The following is a 19,606-nucleotide window of genomic DNA, read 5'->3' as shown; positions in this document are numbered from 1 at the left end:
TCTGTAGTTAATTCGAAACCTTTACTGTAATCAAGGTATTGTAGGATAACATCTTTGGATGTGAGGGTGGCTTTAATTTTATTCAATGCTTCTTTTGCTTTTTCATTCAAATTTATTAGAATTTTCCTTGAACTTCTTTTAGACATTCTTTTTTCCTCTCCTCGAAGTAGGGATGTCAGTGGTTTTGCTAGTTTCGCATAATATTGGATGAATCTTCTATAATATCCGGATAAACCCAAGAATGCGCGTAAGTCTTTAATTGTTTTGGGGTAGGGGAAGTCTGTTATTGATTGTACTTTGGCTGGGTTTGTAGAGATTCCGTCAGAAGAGACGACAAATCCCAGGAATTCGACTTTCTTTTTGAAAAAGTCGCATTTGTCAATCTGGACTTTCATGTTTGCCTTATTCAGAGTTTCGAAAATTGTGTCGATATGTTCAGCGTGCGTTTTTTCGTCCTCGCTAAATATAATTATATCGTCTATGTATACATAGCAAATTCTACCTATGTGTTCTCTAAGTATGTCGTCCAGTGTCCGTTGAAAGATGGCAGGGGCGTTCTTTAAGCCAAAAGGAAGTCTCGTGAACTCGTATTTTCCGTTGTTCACTGAAAAAGCTGTTTTTTCCACGTCAGATTCCTTAAGAGGAATTTGATGGAAACCGCTTTTTAAGTCAATCACTGAAAAAATTCGATTCTTTCCTAATTGGGAAAGTACCTCGTTTATCTCGGGTATTGGGTACCTATCTGCGATTGTTACTTGATTAAGTTTCCTGTAATCAATGACCATTCGAAATTTTTTTCCCCTGAGGCATCGTCCTTTTTAGGCACGACCCAGACGGGTGAGTTGTATGGGGATCTTGATTTGCGTATTATTCCGTCCTCTAGCAGTTTGTTTACCTGAGTTTCAACTTCCTGCTTAAGGCTCATAGGATATGGGTATGATTTTGAGTATATTGGTGTGTCAGAATTTGTGCGAATTTCGGCAACTACTTTTGTTGTATAAGTTAATTTTTCGTTTGGCTCTGAAAATAAATTACGGTGTTTCTGTGCTAATTGTCTAATTTCGTTTTTTTCTTCCGTGGTCATGTGTTGGTCCCGAATTTGTATTGTGTTAACATTTTGTACACTGTATTGTCTTAAAAAGATTTTTTTTTTGTTTGCTATAACCATAAAATTTTCTTTTGTATGTATGACCGCTGAGAGTTCCTTTAGGCTGTTATTGCCTAGTATTGCATGAAAGGTTTTGAGAGTGGGTAGCAAGAAGAATTTAAGCTTGTAGTTTTCTAAGTTGAAGAGGTTGAGATATGTGTGGTGGGTAATTTTGATTTTTCCCCCGACAGAATTTGCAAAAAAGGGGTTGTCGTTTTCTATTGATTTTGTTACTAAGCTGGACTGGATATAATTTTTGTTAGATCCAGTGTCCACTAAAATGTTTAAAATTTCGCCGCTCTTCGTCCTGCATCTAAAGTAGGGTAACGAAGAGCTGTTCAATCTAAAAAATGTACATCACTCAGATCCTGCGGTTCTTCCTTTTCGTTGTTAAAGGTTGTGTTGATTGTGGTCGTTTGGATCTTCGTAGTATTGGTCTTGGTAGTATTGGTCATGGTAGTGTTGGTTATGGTAGTGTTGGCTATCCGTCGGTCCGTCGGTGTTTATGTGAAAGTTCCTTTGAACTTTGATAGGGGATGGTTTATCATTGATGTATTAGGTGGCCGTTTGCCCATTTCTTGAGCTTTAGGGCGGTTTATATAATTTACCGCTCTTGTCCTGACCCTTTCGTCTACGTCCATGGGTTGAGGTGGTTTAGGTGGTCTTGGAGGAGAGTGGTGTTGTTGGTTAAAAGGGTTTTGTGGTTGGTATCTATTTACCTGGTTTGGGTTTTGGTTGGCGTACAGCTGATAGTAGGGAGGATTAAAATTTTGTTGATGATAGTTTTGTGGAATGGGATTTGATATGGGTTGAGGTAGGTCTGCTAGTTCGGGATAAAACCTTGACTGTGGTTGGAGTTGTTGGTAAGATTGCGGAGGGGGATATTTTACCGTGAAGGGCTGCTGTCGTGGATTCGGAGAATTAAAGCTTTGTTGACGGGAGTTAGACATCTGGTTGTTCGCGTGGTATGCCCTGAAGTTTTGGGTTTCGAGCTTCAGGCAAAGGTGTAAGACTTCTGGCAAACTCTTTGGTTCCTTTATGTCAAGTAACCTGGGGAGATCACCCGAAAGTCCTCTGACGAAGGTGTAAAATTTTAACAAAAAATTTAATATCTTTACAGTATATAAGTAAACTATGTCAACATTCAACTCCAGTAATGATATGGTGCAACAAAATACAAAAAAAAAAAAATTTCAAAATGGGCGTGGCTCCTCCCTTTTTCATTTAATTTGTCTAGGATACTTTTAATGCCATAAGTCGAACAAAAATTTACCAATCCTTTTGAAATGTGGTAGGGGCATAGATTTTATGATGCTAACTGTTTTCTGTGAAAATGGGCGAAATCGGTTGAAGCCACGCCCAGTTTTTGTACACAGTCATCCGTCTGTCCTTCCGCATGGCCGTTAACATGATAACTTGAGCAAAAATCGACATATCTTTACTGAACTTAGTTCACGTACTTACCTGAACTCACTTTGTATTGGTATAAAAAATGGCTGAAATCCGACTATGACCACGCCCACTTTTTCGATATCGAAAATTACGAAAAATGAAAAAATGCCATAATTCTATACCAAATACGAAAAAAGGGATGAAACATGGTAACTGGATTGGTTTATTGACGCGAAATATAACTTTAGAAAAAACTTTGTAAAATGGTTGTGACACCTACCATATTAAGTAGAAGAAAATGAAAAAGTTCTGCAGGGCAAAATAAAAAACCCTTGAAATCTTGGCAGGTATTACATATATAAATAAATTAGCGGTATCCAACAGATGATGTTCTGGGTCACCCTGGTCCACATTTTGATCGATATCTGGAAAACGCCTTCACATATACAACTACCACCACTCCCTTTTAAAACCCTCATTAATACCTTTAATTTGATACCCATATCGTACAAACATATTCTAGAGTCATCCCTGGTCCACCTTTATGGCGATATCTCGAAAAAGCGTCCACCTATAGAACGAAGGCCCACTCCCTTTTAAAAATACTCATTAACACCTTTCATTTGATACCCATATCGTACAATGTCTAGGGTCGCCCCTGGTCCACCTTTATTGCGATACCTCGAAAAGGCGTCCACGTATAGAACTAAGGCCCACTCCCTTTTAAAATAATCATTAACACATTTCGTTTGATACCCATATTGTACAAACGCATTCTAGAGTCACCCATGGTCCACCTTTATGGCGATATCTCGAAAAGGCCACCACCTATACAACTACCACCGCTCCCTTTTAAAACCCTCATTAATACCTTTCTTTTGATACCCATATTGTACTAACAAATTCTAGGGCCACCCCTGGTCCACCTTTATGGCGATATCTCGAAACGGCGTCCACCTATGGAACTAAGGCCCACTCCCTTTTAAAATACTCATTAACACCTTTCGTTTGATACCCATATTGTACTAACAAATTCTAGGGCCACCCCTGGTCCACCTTTATGTCGATATTTCGAAACGGCGTCCACCTATGGAACTAAGGCCCACTCCCTTTTAAAATACTCATTAACACCTTTCGATTGATACCCATATTGTACAAACGCAGTATAGAGTCACCCCTGGTCCATCTTTATGGCGATATCCCGAAAAGGCTACCACTTATACAACTACCACCACTCCATTTTAAAACCCTCATTAATACCTTTCTTTTGATACCCATATTGTACTAACAAATTCTAGGGCCACCCCTGCGATACCTCGAAAAGGCGTCCACCTATAGAACTAAGGCCCACTCCCTTTTAAAATACTCATTAACACCTTTCATTTGATACCCATATCGTGCAAACAGATTCTAGAGTCAACCCTGATCCACCTTTATGGCGATATCCCTAAATGGCGTCCACCTATAGAACTATGGCCCACTCCCTCATAAAATACTCTTTAATGCCTTTCATTTGATACACATGTCTTACAAACACATTCCAGGGTTTCCCTCGGTTCATTTTCCTACCTGGTTATTTTCGCTTATGTTGTCAACATAGCTCTCAACTGAGTATGTAATGTTCGTTTACACCCGAACTTAACCTTCCTTACTTGTTGTTATTGGTATTGTACCACTCTTCACTGCAGCTTAGAAAGCAAATACCACACAATAGCCCAATGGTTACGCGGTTGTGATTTCAGCAGTTTGACCGCGGTTCGATTCCCGGTAAAATCTGTTGAAATAAATAAACATTACGAAATTGCTTGACGATGATGACGTGGCGGTTTTCGAAATGGTACTATCGCATATGCCAGTAAATGTTTCCTTCTTTTCAGTTTTTCCCAATAAAACCAAAAATAATAATTGAGTAACAATTATCATTTATCGGTGCTAAGCTCATTAATTCTTAAAAATCTTAAGTTAAATTATTAAGTTAATTTGTTCGCAAAAAAATTATGTGATCTATTGAATACTGCCATAAAACCAGATTAAATACGGAAAAGTACACATACCACACTTATTAAGTTATATTTTTTCGCAAATTAATCATGTGATCTATTGTGTACTGCCATAAAACCAGATTAAGTACGGAAAAGCACACATACCCCGCTTATTAAGTTATATTTGTTCGCAAACTAATTATGTGATCTATTGAATACTGCCATAAAACCAGATTAAATACAGAAAAGCACACATACCTAACTTATTAAGTTATATTTGTTCGCAAACTAATTATGTCATCTATTGCATACTGCCATAAAACCAGATAAAATACGGAAAAGTACACATACACCATGTATTAAGTTATATTTGTTCGCAAATTAATCATGTTATCTATTGTGTACTGCCACAAGACCAGATTAAATACGGAAAATCACACATACCCCACTTATTAAGTTATATTTGTTAGCAAACTAATTATATGATCTATTGTATACTGCTATATAACCAGATTAAATACGGTAAAGCACACATACCCCACTTATTAAGTTATATTTGTTCGCAAACTAATTATGTGATCATTGTATACTGCCATAAAACCAGATCAAATACGGAAAAGCACACATACTCCACATATTAAGTTATATTTGTTCGCAAACTAATTATCTGGTCTATTGTATACTGCCATAAAACCAGATTAAATACGGAAAAGTGCACATACCCCACTTATTAAGTTATATTTGTTCACAAATTAATCATGTGAACTATTGTATACTGCCATAAAACCAGATTAAATACGGAAAAGCACACATACCCCACTAATTAAGTTATATTTGTTCGCAAACTAACTATGTGATTTATTGAATACTGCCATAAAACCAGATTAAATACGGAAAAGTACACATACACCACGTATTGAGTTATATTTGTTCGTAAATTAATAATGTGATCTATTGTATAATAAAACCAGATTAAATACGGGAAAGCACACATACCCCAGTTATTAGGTTATATTTTTTCGCAAACTAATTATGTGATCTATTGTATACTGCCATAAAACCAGATTAAATACGGAAAAGTACACATACCCCACTTGTTAAGGTATATTTGTTCGCAGAATAATCATGTGATCTATTGTATACTGCCATAAAACCAGATTAAATACGGAAAATCACACATACCCCACTTATTAATTTATATTTGTTCGCAAACTAATTATGTGATCTGTTGTATACTGCCATAAAACCAGATTAAATACGGAAAAGCACACATACCCAACTTATTAAGTTATATTTGTTCGCAAACTAATTATGTGTTCTATTGTATTCTGCCATAAAACCAGATTAAATACGGAAAAGTACACATACACCACGTATTAATTTATATTTGTTCGCAAACTAATTATGTGATCTGTTGTATACTGCCATAAAACCAGATTAAATACGGAAAAGCACACATACCCAACTTATTAAGTTATATTTGTTCGCAAACTAATCATGTGATCTATTGTATACTGCCATAAAACCAGATTAAATACGGAAAAGTACACATACCCCACTTATTAGGTTATATTTGTTCGCAAACCAATTATGTGATTTATTGTATACTGCCATAAAACCAGATTAAATATGGAAAAGCACACAAACCCCACTTATTAATTTATATTTGTTCGCAAACTAATTATGTGATCTGTTGTATACTGCCATAAAACCAGATTAAATACGGAAAAGCACACATACCCAACTTATTAAGTTATATTTGTTCGCAAACTAATCATGTGATCTATTGTATACTGCCATAAAACCAGATTAAATACGGAAAAGCACACATACCCCACTTATTAAGTTATATTTGTTCGCAAACTAATTATGTGATCTATTGTATAATAAAACCAGATTAAATACGGAAAAGCACACATACCCCACTTATTAATTTATATTTGTTCGCAAACTAATTATGTGATCTATTGTATAATAAAACCAGATTAAATACGGAAAAGCACACATACCCAACTTATTAAGTTATATTTGTTCGCAAACTAATCATGTGATCTATTGTATACTGCCATAAAACCAGATTAAATACGGAAAAGCACACATACCCCACTTATTAATTTATATTTGTTCGCAAACTAATTATGTGATCTATTGTATACTGCCATACAGCGGCGGCGCTAGACCACATGTGGACGTCGGCAACATCAAGTTCGCGAGGCCTCTACTACTTTGCAGAAAAAAAAAAAATATAAAATAAGGAGTGATGCTTTCTACGGTTGGGATGTGCTGGTTATTAACAAAAACGCATTCAGCTGGCTTGCTTCTCAGTAGAGGTGGGACACAGGTAGTGTTGCTAATGTCTACTATATCTCCTTACGGTTACATATTCTTACATTATTATTTTCTTTACATTTAGATTCAATTCCATATACTACGTTATTATTACATGTTACAATGTCCTCGTAAGGGACTTTATTGACTCGCAAATGTCTTCATTTGTTATTGGTAATCCTATTATGTAAAATAACATTTTATCGTTTGTTGCAATTTTTACGCTTGCGATTTCTAGTGATTCTTCTATACTACTTAGGGTAAAATTGTTTTTTTCGTATATTGATTTAATTAACATAATTTCTTCATTTGAAAATATATAGGAGTTGATGCCGGCCTTAGCCCAATGTATCGCATAGTCTATATTAATTATTTCTTCTTTGATAATTTTTAACTTATATTTCATTTCAATAGCAAAATTATGTTGGGTGTGTTCATCCGTTTGTATGGATTTCGCGATTTTATTAGAAATTGCTGTAATTTCATTTATTTTATCAAAAATTACTTTATTAATTACCACTTGCTGGTTATTATTTTCAACTATATTATTTATTTCATTTTCTAAGATGACTTGGTCGTCGTGGTCGGGATTTCCTGCGATCCACTTCCAGATGGTTCCTAGTTCATTAATTGCTCTTTTAAATTTCCTTGGTTTAAGTTTATTCAAATAATCTTGTATTGATCTTAATTCATTATTGAGAATGGGCAAGAGGGGGTTTTCTTCGTTGATTTGTGTCCTAATGGTATGGCTAAGTTCATTTAGTGTCTTTTGGCATACGTCCAGATCTATTTTATGTATAATTTTGTAAGTTCCTGTTTGAATTTTGGTTTGCCCCGTATTAAATGTTGCAAGTTGAGAGTTGGAGTAATCTATTATTTTAAAGTCCGCGTACACTAGGTGCACGAGAAGTCTGTAAGAGAGAATTTGAAGGGGGAGTTTCTTATTTTACTAAAATCATATTAAGTCTTAATGTTACTCTTATGTACTATTCTTCCTTTTTCAGTAATTACTACACTAGATTTATCTTCTTTCACGATTTCCTTCCTATATCTAGCAGTGAGTTTTGATCCTATTCTTTTATTAATCCTAACATAAATTATGTCACCAGGGGTGTATGTCTTAATGGGTTTTCGTGTTTTATTGTGGATTTCTAAATCCTTTGCTTGTCTTTTCCGAAGGGTTTCTATGTTTTCTCGCTGTGAATTCTCGTATTGTTCTGGGTCTATCGAGACTCGTCTACCGAAAAATGTTTCTATAGGTCGTTTCTCTGTTGCTGAGTCTATGGAGTAATTATATTCATATGTGCATCTATCTAATAGTTCTTGAAATGAACGATGGGTGCGTTCTGTTTGGAGGCAGCGCATAATTTCCGATAAGGTGGAATGAAACCTTTCCACTTGAGCATTAACTGTGCTTGCGTATGGAGGTGTTTTAAAGATTTTAATTCCAAGTTGATCTTCTACCATGAATTGTATGGATAATGAGTTCAAGGACTTTTCATTGTCGATAACTATTGTCTTAGGTACACCAAATGCGAAGAGTATTTGTCGCAAAGGTTCTCTGATATCTTCTATTGCCTTTGACTGTATTACTCTTACCTGGGCATATTTAGAAAATTTATCTACTGCTGTTAATACCAGGCGTTTCTCCGTATTATAGATATCTATGTGAACTATTTCACCAGGGTACTGGGGAATTGGGGTTTTAAGTAGATGTGGTTTATTAGGGTGACGGTCATATTTATTTTCTTTACAAACTTTGCACTGTTTAGTTATATTTTCTATTCTTGCTGTCATTTTTGGGAAGTAATATTTTTGTATTAGTTGTTTTTTGTTTTCATCCCTGTTTCTATGTGCTCGTGTGTGTTCTTTTAATATTTCCTCATTTTGAACATCATCGTTTACTAAATCTTGTACTTTTGTTTGGGTATAGCGAATTTTGTAATTGGAAAAATGAAGGGGATAAATTTCCTGAATTTTTCCAATTATTTCTTCAGAGGTAAATAAGCCGTTTATCACTGAAGGATTTAGGTAACGTTTTAGTAGTGCAGTTAAATCGTCGGTTGAAAGGTGGGGTTTACAAATTAAGTGTCTATGATAGGTTGGGAATGGTATTTTAAACTGATAGCTGTCTTCATCTCCTAGCGAGGTCCAAATTTGGTTTTTGAAGGCATTTATGGGTCCTTCTACTGCTGGGATTAGGTTGTGCGATGAACTGTCGTCTGAGTGCGTCGCGACTGATAAAGAATTTACCTCAAATGGCCTTGATAATGTATCTGGAACTACATTGGCCTTTCCTGGTTTATATTGTATTTCATAGTTATATTCCTCTAGTATTGCTTTCCATCGTTTCAATTAAGAGTTAGTGTTCTTATTGCTTAAGGCATAGGTGAGTGGCAGTGTGTATAATAACTTTCGCTGTGCCGTATAGGTAATTTCTGAAGGAATTTAAAGCCCAAATTATTGCACGCATTTCCTTTTCATTTCCTGCATAATTTTCTTCAGCTTCGTTTAATGTTCTTGAAATAAATGTGATCGATTTGCCATTCTGTTCCAAAACTGCGCCTATGGCATATTGTGAGGCATCTGTAGTTAATTCGAAACCTTTACTGTAATCAAGGTATTGTAGGATAACATCTTTGGATGTGAGGGTGGCTTTAATTTTATTCAATGCTTCTTTTGCTTTTTCATTCAAATTTATTAGAATTTTCCTTGAACTTCTTTTAGACATTCTTTTTTCCTCTCCTCGAAGTAGGGATGTCAGTGGTTTTGCTAGTTTCGCATAATATTGGATGAATCTTCTATAATATCCGGATAAACCCAAGAATGCGCGTAAGTCTTTAATTGTTTTGGGGTAGGGGAAGTCTGTTATTGATTGTACTTTGGCTGGGTTTGTAGAGATTCCGTCAGAAGAGACGACAAATCCCAGGAATTCGACTTTCTTTTTGAAAAAGTCGCATTTGTCAATCTGGACTTTCATGTTTGCCTTATTCAGAGTTTCGAAAATTGTGTCGATATGTTCAGCGTGCGTTTTTTCGTCCTCGCTAAATATAATTATATCGTCTATGTATACATAGCAAATTCTACCTATGTGTTCTCTAAGTATGTCGTCCAGTGTCCGTTGAAAGATGGCAGGGGCGTTCTTTAAGCCAAAAGGAAGTCTCGTGAACTCGTATTTTCCGTTGTTCACTGAAAAAGCTGTTTTTTCCACGTCAGATTCCTTAAGAGGAATTTGATGGAAACCGCTTTTTAAGTCAATCACTGAAAAAATTCGATTCTTTCCTAATTGGGAAAGTACCTCGTTTATCTCGGGTATTGGGTACCTATCTGCGATTGTTACTTGATTAAGTTTCCTGTAATCAATGACCATTCGAAATTTTTTTCCCCTGAGGCATCGTCCTTTTTAGGCACGACCCAGACGGGTGAGTTGTATGGGGATCTTGATTTGCGTATTATTCCGTCCTCTAGCAGTTTGTTTACCTGAGTTTCAACTTCCTGCTTAAGGCTCATAGGATATGGGTATGATTTTGAGTATATTGGTGTGTCAGAATTTGTGCGAATTTCGGCAACTACTTTTGTTGTATAAGTTAATTTTTCGTTTGGCTCTGAAAATAAATTACGGTGTTTCTGTGCTAATTGTCTAATTTCGTTTTTTTCTTCCGTGGTCATGTGTTGGTCCCGAATTTGTATTGTGTTAACATTTTGTACACTGTATTGTCTTAAAAAGATTTTTTTTTTGTTTGCTATAACCATAAAATTTTCTTTTGTATGTATGACCGCTGAGAGTTCCTTTAGGCTGTTATTGCCTAGTATTGCATGAAAGGTTTTGAGAGTGGGTAGCAAGAAGAATTTAAGCTTGTAGTTTTCTAAGTTGAAGAGGTTGAGATATGTGTGGTGGGTAATTTTGATTTTTCCCCCGACAGAATTTGCAAAAAAGGGGTTGTCGTTTTCTATTGATTTTGTTACTAAGCTGGACTGGATATAATTTTTGTTAGATCCAGTGTCCACTAAAATGTTTAAAATTTCGCCGCTCTTCGTCCTGCATCTAAAGTAGGGTAACGAAGAGCTATTCAATCTAAAAAATGTACATCACTCAGATCCTGCGGTTCTTCCTTTTCGTTGTTAAAGGTTGTGTTGATTGTGGTCGTTTGGATCTTCGTAGTATTGGTCTTGGTAGTACTGGTCATGGTAGTGTTGGTTATGGTAGTGTTGGCTATCCGTCGGTCCGTCGGTGTTTATGTGAAAGTTCCTTTGAACTTTGATAGGGGATGGTTTATCATTGATGTATTAGGTGGCCGTTTGCCCATTTCTTGAGCTTTAGGGCGGTTTATATAATTTACCGCTCTTGTCCTGACCCTTTCGTCTACGTCCATGGGTTGAGGTGGTTTAGGTGGTCTTGGAGGAGAGTGGTGTTGTTGGTTAAAAGGGTTTTGTGGTTGGTATCTATTTACCTGGTTTGGGTTTTGGTTGGCGTACAGCTGATAGTAGGGAGGATTAAAATTTTGTTGATGATAGTTTTGTGGAATGGGATTTGATATGGGTTGAGGTAGGTCTGCTAGTTCGGGATAAAACCTTGACTGTGGTTGGAGTTGTTGGTAAGATTGCGGCGGGGGATATTTTACCGTGAAGGGCTGCTGTCGTGGATTCGGAGAATTAAAGCTTTGTTGACGGGAGTTAGACATCTGGTTGTTCGCGTGGTATGCCCTGAAGTTTTGGGTTTCGAGCTTCAGGCAAAGGTGTAAGACTTCTGGCAAACTCTTTGGTTCCTTTATGTCAAGTAACCTGGGGAGATCACCCGAAAGTCCTCTGACGAAGGTGTCGAGGGCCTTAGCTCGGTAATTCTCAGTTAACAAGTGAACTGCTTCTTCACCTATCTCCATACAGCCTATTTTATTTAAAAGTAGTGATAGGTGTCTGTATATCTTCTGGTAGAACTCATTAATGGACATTCGTCCTTGTATGAGACATGTCATTTGGTACTCTAAAGTGCCTATGTCTCGTTTGTCGGCGTAGTGGGTAGTTAGACAGCGGGAAATTGCGGTCCAATCTAAAGGAGTGTTGTACGATTCTAAGGCTATGTCTGCCTTTCCAATTATCTTATTCCTAATAACATTCAAAATGCCGAAATATCTATCTTTTGAAAGTTAATGATATATTGGTGGCACTTTTGGAATTTTTTGATAACAGTTTCCTTCGCGGCACTTTATTAAGCTTAATACCGATTTTCCAACACTATAAGTTTACCAAGCCAAGCTTTTTAGCTCGGGCGCCAATTATTGTATCCTTTGTTAAGGTTACTAAAAAAATAATTTTTTTAGGTCTCACGACCTTTATTATTATTTATTCACTAATTAAAACTAAACGTTTACAAATAACTGCTTACAACTGACCGACTTAAAAATGGTAAATTAGTTCTAAATATAACTTAATTCTACCTGCCAGCATTATTTCGTTCGGCACGTGGCGGATGTTGTTCCCAATTCAATTCCGGATGGCGTTCACAATATTTGTGTTTTTGCTGATCAGGCGTCTGGGCCTTTTCCTGTTTGCTTCAAAATTATTATTAAGTATTTTGAGCCATCAACTTGCGTATTGCTGACTAAGCTCTTTACATTAGCGTCAGCTCGAATGTTGACTTAGTTGGTGCTAACTTATGCAAAAACAAACCATTATCTGCGCTGCCGAAGAAGCTAATCGCTAATCCAAAGGAATAATCTGAAAATACAAAACAATAACATACAAATGGACATATGTATATTCATTGGCGCCAGCCAGTCTTCCATTTATAATTCCCTTTGCCAAAGAGAGTAGATAATCTATCCTCTTTGCCTTTGCAAATGCCCTCAGAAAAGTTTTCTTCTCAACTTTCAAAAAAATGCGAAAAATCAAGCAAATTTGTTGAAGTTGTTGAAGTGAAAAGTGGCAACATAACTCCTTTTCTGAGACACCGAGCTGAAATGTGACAACACAGCTCTTTGAAGGAATCAAATTTTAAATTTTTTTAATTTTTTGTCTCGAACAAAGTTAGGGGTATTCACTCTATGCGCAAGTGTAACTTGCACACTTGGCTTTGTGAAACCAAATTTTTTTGTTTTCTTAATTTTTCTGCAATTAATTGATTTTGCCTTATAAAGACATCTACAAATATGCTCATTTTATACAGCGGTCAAAAATGTATCGTCTAAATGTGAAAAATTGTGTATGAATCCTTCTCCTCTAGGTGAATTTCACAAATACAATGACCGTTTTTGTATCTAAAGAACAATCAGGATTTTTTCTTACCGTATATATGGTTGAATTTATCAGACATTAAGACTAGTGGTCTCGCCCTAAGGTATGTTATAGGTAAATACATTTTTTTTATCATACTTTTGAGAGAAAATTCAAAAACCAAAATTTGTTTAATGCTCAGTAACTCTACATATTTATATGATAGCAACGTCAAGAACGGAAACCCCAAAATCATTGTGCAATATAGCATAATATGTTTTGACATTTTCCATTAACAGTTTTACACTACATTCATCAATATGCAAAATTTTAAGTTGGCGCTTATTCATGAACACCCTTATGAGCTTCTAGAACTTGCCATTTTTAGATGGAATTTGGCAGTGTTTTTGTAAGGCGCTTAATGGGCCCCTTTATTAATGCATATTATGCTTGTATTGATACTTTGCTATTAAAGTAATGAGTACTAAATTGAAAAGTAGGAGTGTGGGAAGGTAGGTTTAATTTGGGTGGAAGGTGTGAAATTGTTGAATGGTAATTCACCACTTCACCTGTTTTAAGAATATTAAAAACCACTATCCTTTTGCATCCCACCATCCATCGCATTTATCCCTCTTTATGTATGATTTGCACTTTCATTTGCCTGGTTTAAGATTTACATATTTGCAGTGCATGTACTACGCAGCCATGACGGGCTCTTTAAAATCTTGGCCTTCAACTGTCTGCATATTAATCTATTGACCATCGTCGCGGCAAATTGAATTTTGATTTTTGTATTGTCTCGCAAATATCGAGAGCATACATTCACATATATCTACATACATGTTTGACCATAAATAAAATAATAATTTATATATTTTATTATTTATGTCAAGACACATGTGTTTAATGTGTGTTTGTTATTTTTTAGCCATAGCGTCGAGGATGAAGTTTTGTGTGGAATTACAAACGTACGTAGGTACATATATTTGTATAGAAGATCAGATGGTTAGAACATTTGAGCATACATACATTCATTATGTAGATATGTAGGGCATGCGTTTGTTTTGATTTTAGCAAACACGCATTTGTACATACATATCAGAGAATTACATATAAGAATTTGCAGATGTTTTTATCAATCTCGTTATCATGATATCTACATACATATATTTGATAATGTTGAATGTACGTTTGCATATTCATATGTACATACTTACATACTATGTGCATATGTAGACATTGTTCTACATAACACGTCGCACCGCCCTTTTAAAAAAAAATGTCTCCCCATTTCCTCTTACAATAAAACTTGATAAGTGAAATATCATTGACTCAAAACTAAGTTATAGCTTATTATACTAGTCCCCTTTTAAAAAATCTTTTATATAGCTATAGGGAAAATTTGTGTACCCAATTTTATTACGATCCGTTAATTTTTCTTCGAGTTATGGCTCCCGGAACATAGAAAATTGCTTAGTCATAAAAGGGGCGGTGCCACGCCCATTTTTTTAAATTTGAAGTTTTTCCTATTTATTGTTATAAATACACTTGGGAAATGAAATACCATTGATATATAGCTCTTTTTTGCAAAAGATTCGTCCACGACCCTTTTAAAAATCTTTTATATAAAAGTGGGCGTGGTACTTAACCGATTTCGTTAATTTTTCTTCAAAGCATTCCTTACAGTAAAGGCAACCTCTCTGCCGAATTTTGTTACGATAAGTTTAACGATTTTTGATTTATGATTAATAATATTTGTAAAATTGATGTTATCACAAGTGGGCGGTGCCACGCCCATTTAATTTTTATCAAGAGTCTCAATATCAGTCCACGTGTCAAATTTCAACATTCTAGGTGTATTATTTACTAAATAATCAGGTTTTTTGTGTTTTCCAAAATTTTATATATATAAAAAGTGGGCGTGGTTATCATTCGATTTCGCTCATTTTCAATACCAATCTATTCTGGGTGCAGATAAGTTCGTGTACCAAATTTGGTGAAGATACCTCAATATTTACTCAAGTTATCGTGTTAACGGACAAACGGACGGACATGGCTCAATCAAATTTTTTTTTCGACACTGATGATTTTGATATGTATATGGAAGTCTATATTTATCTCAATTCCTTTATACCTGTACAACCAACCGTTACCCAATCATAGTTAATATACTCTGTGTGCACTCTGAGTATAAATAACAAAGGGAATAACAAAACTTGTTTACTTTGATGGTCAAAAACTGAAAACAATTTTTCAGTTGAATCGAAGGAGATGAAAAATTCATAATCATTTTTCCATCTACTTTTTTAAACTTTTCAGATTATTTTTGTTGACTAAATAACATATCGGGGGGTATGATATTTCAATATTAAAACAAAAATGCTGTCTGGGTATTTTATTTTATATGCGCAAAGAGGCGTTATACCTATCTCGTACGTGCTTTTATCATGCCAAAATCTGTTTAAAAAAAAAACAAGTAAGGAAGTCTAAGTTCGGGTGAAACCGAACATTACATACCCAGATGTACACTTGAAATGCTGTTCTTGTTTGTTTTGTGTGCTTAATAGTGTTACAAGGCTGCGCAATAAGCCATATACATATGGTTCTATTCTGAACTAATTTTCGTTTAAAAGAAGCAAAAAGGATACAGAGACTAACATCAATGACATTGAGCGGGTAATAATGCAGTTTTCCCTCAGATATTGGGGTTTCCCTACTGTTTATTTTAAAATAAATATATAACAGAACAATAAACATAAACACACAAGTGTCATTGTGCACTTCAAAAAGGGCAGGGTTATTAACGAAATTTTCTAACTTTTACAAGAAATAGCTTATTACCTGCACCTACGCACTTTTGCAAAATCTTTTATATAGTAAAAGAAGGCGATTTAACCGATTTAGCCCATTTCTACTGAAAATATTTCCTGTTGAAAACCAAATTTTTCGTCGAGTTATGACTCCACAAACGTTGGGAAATGCATTGTAAGAAAGGGGCAGTGCTGTAGGGTTCTTATATTCAATTCGTTTATACTTTATACTAAGTTATATTTCTTCTACTTTAATATTTATTACTTTAAAATTTTGTTATTTTAAATGTAAAAAAATTATTTAATTTTCATTTTTGATTTTTCTGTTTTTCAAAAATTTTCTGGTTTGAGAATTATAAAATGTTTCATGTTGGAAATCATACGTTCTAGCTTTTGTAATAAAATATATTAAATAAAACCAATACCTATCTTCTCTAACTGGACATCTACAAGTGCCACGCCCATTTTTAAAGATTTGAATTTTTTCCCGTTTCTTGTTATAATGGCACAAAATACTACTTTTCGCTAAGATTTAACTTATTATTTTTGCCTACGACCCTTTTTTTGCGCAATTTCCTTAGAAGATTTTGTGAGAGAACAGTTACACCTTTTCATTAAATGACACCATATTATCTTTTTTGTTGGAAACAAAATACATATACATTTATATAATATTGTATAGATTTAAAAAACACGTATACAATATATATATATAATACATATATTAATTTTGTAAAAATTTCGGCAGCGATTTAGTTTAGCACCCCCCGAGTTCGGTGTTAAACTTGGTATCAAATGAAAGAGGGAGTTCTCCCGATCACAAATATATATAACTTAAAGTGCGCAGACTTATAGTTTACGAGTTATTTGATGTTAAAATTTGCAAATTTAGCAAATTTCTATAGCACTCTCACTTACAATTTACACATCTTTCGAAACCTTTATGCACATAAATATCTATATAAATTGGCAACGATACACTTAAATTTCATTTTAGTATATTTCACATATAATTCTTGCATTGTTTTTACTTAATATAAAAGTTTTTATTAAATCAATCGCGCTTTTGTAGCAACATTCACATTTATGTATATATATATTTTATTGATGACATTACAAAGCTGTGCTGCCACATGAACAAAGAAAAAACAAATATAAATATTAACGTGCCACCTTTCAGTTAATAAAGAAAAAGGAAAATATATATTTTTACTACTATGCGGAAGGACATCACCGTGGCGGTAGCCACGGTTATACCACACACCCGGACTTGGCATGGCGTAGCCCAGGGTTATTTTAAATAAGCGCGGCCGAAGGCCGCCTACGCGGAAAGGTGTTCTACGCAGAATTACTGTGCATGGCGCAGCCGGTGTTGGATCGGCTAACATAACAATAAACATAAGAGTTATAAGGTAATATCAGCTCGTTCACGAATGCAAAAAAGAGCTTTTTCAAATTTTTGGTAAATAAAGACTAGAAAAGTTAAAGATATATATACATCAGATGAAAGATATTTTTATAAGTTATTTTTCGATTCTGCACTGGTTCCGTTTTTTAGATGTGGCAGCACAGATTTGTAATGTCATAAAATATATATACGTATACACATATAACTGTTGTATAGAAATTTGCAAACTTTAACGACAAACAACTTTTAAATTATAAAGTTCTTTTCAACTTTTCAAAATGAGTACTGTTTCAGTTGGTAGGTTTTTGTATTATTTTTTTGTGCCAGTGTGTTAAGTATGATTTCTTATTAGATTGTGATGATGTCCCTTCCACCAGCAGTGGTGTGACACACGACGATTTCAGTAGTGGAAGAAAATCAAATATTCTGAAGGTATCAGAAGTAAATGAGATGTGGAATTTAATCGCAATTTACGAAGAATGTAAAACACGCGAGTCGTGCATTCTTTTCGCAGAAAAGCTCGGTTTAGTTTTGACATCGAAAAAGTGTAGACTGCATAAAACTCAAATGCAGGTATCATGCAAAGGAAACAACACGGTTGGAAGTTTCCGATGTCGGAAAGGGGTATGCCGCTCAAAGGCTGATATTTCGAGGGCAACGGGCACTTTTTTTTGAAAACGCGAAAATTGATCTCGCACAAATTTTTTATTTAATGTACGCGTACGCGTGTCTTTGGCAGCAGTCGCAAGTCCGGAAGGAATATTTTTTCAAGGGCACAGTCCTGTCTAGTGCAACTATATGCGATTGGTACAACTACTGTCGTGAAGTAGTTGTATTATATCAAATATCGCATCGGGAAGCTCAAGGAAGGATTGGTGGTCCCGGAACAGTTGTCCAGATCGACGAGAGCAAATTCGGAAAACGGAAATATAGCAAAGGTAATAAAAGTATATATATTACACGTAAATAGTTAAACATTTTTTTTTCAGGTCGAAGGGTCGAAGGACATTGGGTGTTGGGGATGGTGCAAGACGGTACCAACCATATACGGATGGAGGTGTGTCCAGGAAATATTCGGTCCGCGGAGGTTCTCATACCACTCATTAAGAAGCACGTTGTCGAAGGAAGTACGATACACACCGATTTTTGGAAAGCGTACGACTGTTTGGCTGAATATGTATGAGCATCGGAAAGTGAAGCACAGCGATCCGGACCACCCCTTTGTGGCGGAAGATGGCACGCATACTCAGCGGATTGAGCCGGAGTGGCATGCGTTTAAACACTTTTTGGTGAAGGATAACACGAATAACTGTTATAATTTTTCAGATATAATTTGTGAGTATTTGTGGAGAAAAAAAATTAGCAATAATCACGAAGATTCATTCGTGAAATTAATTGAGGCAATTAAATATACGTACAGTCCGTAAAAATATATATTTTCCTTTTTCTTTATTAACTGAAAGGTGGCAAGGTAATATTTATATTTGTTTTTTCTTTGTTCATGTGGCAGCACAGCTTTGTAATGTCATCAATAAAATATATATATACATAAATGTGAATGTTGCTACAAAAGCGCGATTGATTTAATAAAAACTTTTATATTAAGTACAAACAATGCAAGAATTATATGTGAAATATACTAAAATGAAATTTAAGTGTATCGTTGCCAATTTATATAGATATTTATGTGCGTAAAGGTTTCGAAAGATGTGTAAATTGTAAGTGAAAGTGCTATAGAAATTTGCTAAATGTGCAAACTTTAACATCAAATAACTCGTAAACTATAAGTCTGCGCACTTTAAGTCATATATATTTGTGATCGGGAGAACTCCCTCTTTCATTTGATACCAAGTTTAACCCCGAACTCGGGGGGTGCTATTCTAAAATTTTCCCAAAATTTCTTATCCACAATCACAAATCACTTTAAACACCTGTATACATATTTGGATAGGTTCGCACGCACATATGCCGATTCCTTTTGGTTTCATTAATCACACACAAAACACGACACACACAACTCTTTTTACCATTTTTATTGAACTTATATGCTAGGATTTTAAACTTCACTTAACACTTTTAATAATTTTTCACAATTTTCTTCACACTTTCCACAACTTTTTTACACATATTATTATAATTTATTTGTTTACATTTCCACCTATTTTCCTTTTGAGTACAAACACAACACACACTTTTTACAATGTCGTTTTCACTGACGTTTCACATTTGCACTTATTTACGATTTGAGCTCAAACACACAACTTATTTTTTGACCATTTCTCACATTTATGGCATTATTTTGTACAATTTCACTTCACTTGACTCATTT

General features: G+C 35.1%; 1 pseudogene; it reads left to right on the top strand.

Annotated features, from left to right (window-relative positions):
• Positions 1 to 17,727: 17,727 nt before the first annotated feature.
• LOC137241874 (uncharacterized) lies at positions 17,728 to 18,704 on the top strand (annotated as a pseudogene).
• Positions 18,705 to 19,606: the final 902 nt, after the last annotated feature.

This window comes from Eurosta solidaginis, chromosome 2 (assembly GCF_040869045.1).
Source record: "Eurosta solidaginis isolate ZX-2024a chromosome 2, ASM4086904v1, whole genome shotgun sequence".
Taxonomy (NCBI): domain Eukaryota; kingdom Metazoa; phylum Arthropoda; class Insecta; order Diptera; family Tephritidae; genus Eurosta; species Eurosta solidaginis.
The sequence above is the reverse complement of the archived record's forward strand: the minus strand, read 5'-3'. Positions and strand labels throughout refer to the sequence as shown.